Source organism: Trichechus manatus, unplaced genomic scaffold (assembly GCF_000243295.1).
Source record: "Trichechus manatus latirostris isolate Lorelei unplaced genomic scaffold, TriManLat1.0 scaffold00153, whole genome shotgun sequence".
In the NCBI taxonomy this organism is placed as follows: Eukaryota; Metazoa; Chordata; class Mammalia; order Sirenia; family Trichechidae; genus Trichechus; species Trichechus manatus.
Window position 1 is genome coordinate 3,035,785 of NW_004444089.1, and position 5,739 is coordinate 3,041,523.

The 5,739-nt window shown below is 43.7% G+C and overlaps 1 pseudogene; it reads left to right on the forward strand.

Annotated features, from left to right (window-relative positions):
• Window positions 1-994: 994 nt before the first annotated feature.
• LOC101352148 (developmental pluripotency-associated protein 2 pseudogene) lies at window positions 995-5,508 on the forward strand (annotated as a pseudogene).
• Window positions 5,509-5,739: the final 231 nt, after the last annotated feature.

Below are 5,739 nucleotides of genomic sequence, written 5' to 3' on the forward strand. Positions count from 1 at the left end.
GTCTGATCCATCCTTACTTCACTGTATTCTGCACTGCACACCACTATCCTGCAGGCTGTTGGACAGCAGGGCCCCTGTCACCAGTGACTTCAGTGCTTGATACACTGCCCGATACATACTTATTGCTGAGTACAGACAAGTCGATTCTGACTCATAGCGACCCCATGTGACAGCATAGAACTGCCCCATAGGGTTTCCCAGGCTGTAATCCCTACAGGAGCAGATCGACAGGTCTTTCTCCTATGGAGCCACTGAGTGAGTTCGTAGGTACTCAAAAAACATTCTTCGAACAAATGAATAAATGATTTTAAACAGCAGGAAAATCGACTAAGTGGGAAATTAATGACAGTTTCTGTTTTATCCCACAGTGAGGTCTCAGCTCACCTTGCTAAACTCCTAAGGGCTAGGGGTCTCTGTGAGTCCCAGTCGACTCGTTGGCAACGGGTCTGGTTTTTCGTTTGTTTGTTTTGGTTTAATCAAGAGAATAGGAGCTCTGTTGGGGCAATGGTTAAATGCTTGGCTGCTAACCAAAAGGTCAGCAGTTCGAACCCACCAGCCCGCTCTGCGGGAGAAAGATGTGACAGTCTGCTTCCACAGAGATTATAGTCTTGGAAACCCTAGGGGCAGTTCTGCTCGGTCCTGTCGGGTCACTATGAGTTGCAGTCAACTCGACAGCAGGGGCGTTGGTTTTGCTTTTAGTGGTGGAACAGTTAAGCACTTGGCTGCTAATCGAAAGGTTGGTGGTTCAAACCCACCCAGCAACTCCATGGGAGGAAGACCTGGTGATCTGCTTCTGTAAAGATTACACCCTAAGAACCCGTATGGGGCAGTTCTACTCTGTCACATGGGGTCACTATGAGCCGGAATCGACTTGACGGCACCCAACAACAGTCAAGAGAATAAAGAATAAAATCAAGCCTTGTTATCGTTGGACCGAGTCAGATCATTGAAACCTCTTCTGTGTTTGTAAATGTATACATCTCTGACTGGGTGCATGGAAGAAGATGATGCCCGCTGTGGTGACGCCATCCGTATCCCCTCGCCACCGTTGGGTTTTGGTTATTTGAGGAGATCGTAGCCATAAACTCCATAAAGCTTGTAGTACAGAGAACTGCTCTAGTGGACCCCGGTTCGTTGCCAGCCTTCCTTCCTTTTTGCTGATACCGAGAAGTGAAGTGAAAAGTCCTGCGGGCCCAGCAGCAGGATCCTTCTCCCTCAGATGTCACCACATCGGTGGCTCTCCCCACACGGCTAGCTGTCCTCTGAGCATAAGTTCAGCTGACTCTTGGCTGAGCCCCACCCTTTCCTGAGGAGATTTCTGAGGCAAAGTCCATTGACCCATTTAGAGATGGAGGGGTAAGAGAATTTTTATTTATTTGTCACTAAAGCGCGATTTATGGCGTTCTAATCAGATGACACTCTTAGACTATAATTGTGAGTTTTGTTTGAGAAAAACACAGGACATTTCTTGCCTTGATTTGTCATTTTGGGATTTAGTACTTGAAAATGGCACCCTCTGTCTCTCTTTGGCTCTCTTGTCTTTTCTTTTGCCCTCAGAGCTAAGTCATGTGGCCTTCAGCCAGCTCCCTATCTCCCTTTCTGTTTCACCATGGCAGGAAGCTACTGGCGTAGTTTTCCTCTGTTCTTGGACCCCCCCCCCCCGCCCCAGTTGCTAAGCAGATGAACTGGTTGCATGAACTGTCAATTACTCAGCTGCAACAGTGAGAAAAATGAGGCAGCGGTAACCAGAAGTGAGGAGAGCTGCATCTAGCCCTCGGGATTCAGGGTCAGAAAAGGAGGAGAGACTCAAAAGGAAATACCTGATGTCGTCCTAAATAAAAAGCTTGATTTCTAAGGTTACCAACTGGGAAAATTTGGAAACGGGGGGAAAAAAAAACCCTCCCCTAATTTTCTTTGCAAATAAGCTGAGAAGCTAGGCTGTATGAAGAAGAACAGGGCATCAGGATTGGAGGAAGACTCATTAACAGCTTGTGACATGCAGATGACACAGCCTTGCTTGCTGAAAGTGAAGAGGACTTGAAGCACCTACTGATGAAGATCAAAGACCACAGCCTTCAGTATGGATCACACCTCAACATAAAGAAAACGAAAATCCTCTCAACTGGACCAATAAGCAACATCATGATAAATGGAAAAAAGATTGAAGTTGTCAAGGATTTTATTTTACTTGGATCCACAATCAATGCCCATGGAAGCAGCAGTCAAGAAATCAAACGACGCATTGCATTGGGCAAATCTGCTGCAAAAGACATCTTTAAAGAGTTAAAACACAAAGATGTCACTTTGAGGACTAATGTGCTCCAGACTCAAGCCATGGTGCTTTCAGTCGCCTCATACGTATGTGAAAGCTGGACAGTGAATAAAGAAGCTTGAAGAAGAATTGACGCCTTTGAATTATGGTGTTGACAAAGAATATAGAATATACAATGGACTGCCAGAAGAATGAACAAATCTATCTTGGAAGAAGTACAGCCAGAATGCTCCTTAGAAGCGAGGATGGCAAGACTTTGTCTCGCGTACTTTGGACATGTTATCAGGAGGGACCAGTCCCTGGAGAAGGACATCATGCTTGGTAACGTAGACGGTTGTCAAAAAAGAGGAAGACCCTCAATGAGATGGACTGACACAGTGGCTGCAACAATGGGCTCAAGCATAACAACAACTGTGAAGATGCCACAGGACCAGGCAGCATTTCTTTCTGTTGTACATAGGGCCACTATGAGTTGGAACTGACTTCATATAGTCCAGCTTCTGGGATTGTATGGTGAATGAAGTATGGTGGAAGGATACAACCTTGACACACACCTTTCCTGATCTTAAACCATGTAGGATCCCCTTGTTCTGTTTGAACGTCTGCATTTTGGTCTATGTACCGGTTCTGCATGAGCACAATTAAGTGTTCTGGAATTCCCATTCTTCGCAATGTTCCCCTAATTTGTTATGATCCACACAGTCAGATGCCTTTACATGGTCAATAAAACACAGGTAAACATCTTTCTGGTGTTCTCTGCTTTCAGCCAAGATCCATCTGACATCGGCAGTGATACGCCTTGTTCCATGTCCTCTTCTGAATCTGTAAAGATTACAGCCTAGAAAACCCTATGGGGCAGTTCTACTCTGTCACATGGGGTCACGGAGTCGAAAATTGACTTGATGGCACCCAACCACAACAACAACATCTAAACATTTGGCTCTCGATAGATTGCCTATGACTTCCCATGAAAATTGCCCACAAGACAAGCATCGACTAGGATTACAAAGGTTTGCTTTTCAAGCCAGAATGTTTCCTGACACCACTGCCCTGTGTGACTCCAGTAAGTGGACTGTGGGTCCCGCTCCTCAGCTGAGTTAAACAGCGTGTATGGGCACCAGGAGCATACCATCAGGTTTTAATATTCAGGTATTTGATTTTCCAGCCATATTATTGATTTGGGAATAGCTAAAGTAACAAATAATGAACTCAAAAAGTCGTGACGCAAATCAGCCACGAGGGGGCGCTAGTGTAACGTTATAATGGTACATCTGCTTTTCTCCTAGCGCTACCTTTTTAAAAAAACAATACACTACCTTTAAGGTCCCTGGGTGGTGCAAACGGTTGGGGCTTGGCTGCTATCCTAAAGGCTGGCAGTCTGAAGCCACCCAGTAGCACTGGGAAGAAACAGGCATGGTGAGGTGCTTACCTCACGATTTTAAAAAAAACCAAAGCCGGAGTAAGTTTAGGTGTCCTTAACGCTGCTGACATTGCCTTCTGTGCGTTCCTGGAAACGGCGTCCTCAGATTACAAGAGCTGCGAAAAGAATGTCTTTGACCCGGAATTAGATGAGGACAGTCTGATTATCACACTGGTTCCAGTGAAAGAGGAACCTAACCAAGAGCATCAAATAGAACCAAGTGTTTCTTCAACGGCAGAGGTCAAACTGTAAAAGCCTAGGAAAAACGATAAAGTTCATCTTCCTCAAATGAATGAACAATTCAGAGCTAGCTCAAAACCTAGTTAGAAAACACCAAACCTTCCTTTGCCGGCCATTTTGCCTCCAGTTAGTGAGGTACATCGGGACACTTCGCAGAACTGGTGCCAGCAAATGAATTTGAGTACCCATGGCCAGAAAATAGATATTTATCTGAGGCTGCAGAAACATGCTTTCCCTGAGCAAAAACAGGATATTCCTGACACATCATGGGAGGCCAAGGTGCAGCCATGCTCCAGGAAGCACTCTCTGGTGACAAAGAGAGCAAGGCTTGAGGAAAGCTGTAAGACTAGGGAGAGAGAAGAAGTAATGAATATAGTTGAAGTGGTCTCTTCAGCTCAGGAGCCTAAGGCTGTGAATTCATGTCGCATTCCTACTTCAGCTGAGACTTTTTTGTTGCAAGCCTCTGGCAGCAGATGGTATGTGGTCCATGGCAGAGTCCTCCCCGCGGAAACAGAGGGCTGGGTTCGCCTGCAGTTCCATGCAGGTCAAGCTTGGGGGCCGGACACCCCCCCGGAGGATGATCTCTCTCTTCCTGTTACCGGCTTGCGTTTTCCCATCCCCAGACCTAGAAGATAATATGTTGTGTCCTGAATGTGCTAAGAGGCATAAGAAGTTGATGAAAAGATTGATTACATTGGAGAAGGCGAGGTAGCCTGGTGCGAACACACCAACATCAGTCCGTTTGGATGAGCAATGTATCAGTAAGCAACAAAGGATGGAGAGCCCATACCTTAACCGACCTGCATGCTGATAAGTGCTGTGCTCTGAGTTACCAATCCTCAATGCTATCTTATCCTTGACTACAGACAGAAATGCCTGGATTTAGGCTTGATACCTGCTGAGAAGTCACCGCTGTTGCTTGTTTTCATGAGTTGGCATTAAGAAGAGGCTTTCCCATCCACTCCAATGAAGATGTTCCTCTGTGTATTGGACTCCATAAAAAATACTGTTTGAGGACAGTTCCACTATGGAAAAATATATTAGTAAATATTTTTAATATTAAGCATTTACCTACATAGGTTACAGTTTGTCTTTACTCCTTTAAAATGTATTCACAGTATTCACAAGATACCTAAGGGTATAGAGTGAAATATTTCTCATTATAAAATTGATACAATTAACCTTTTTCGATTATGCTGCGTGTGTGTATTTGTACAGTAAAATTCCTATAAGAACTGCTGAGTAAAAGAGTATATGCATTTGTAATTTTTAGTTGCTTAATTGCTCTCCATAGAGGTTGTTCTAATTGACAGCCTGACTAGCAATGTAAGGAATTCTGTTTACCCACAAAATAACACCTTTGGAGATCTTGCCAAGTGACATGGTAGAATATAGTATCTTTGTGTGGTTTTTGCCTTTAATTTAGGTGTGAGATTAGTGTGTTTCCTTATAAGAATGATTTAACAAACATTACAGATGTCAACTCTTCAATTTGATATAGTCTTACAACCGAACAATTTTTTTTTGGTGTGAGTATATGACTATAGAGCTTAAGGAAACTTGATTATCTACTTACCAAAGGAGAAAACTCTGAATATTGTTACTTAAAATATTGATGTAATAAATGTCATTTAGTGGTTATAACTGACCTCAACTAATATAGTATGTTCTCAATGTGAGTTCAATAAGGTGATGTCTTTCTCAAAACCTGTGAAATTAGTCTCAAAACTTCTAACCAGTTCTCTATAGGATCCTCTCAACTAAAGTTTTAGTGCAGTATGTATAAATACTTATTCCTTGACCTTTG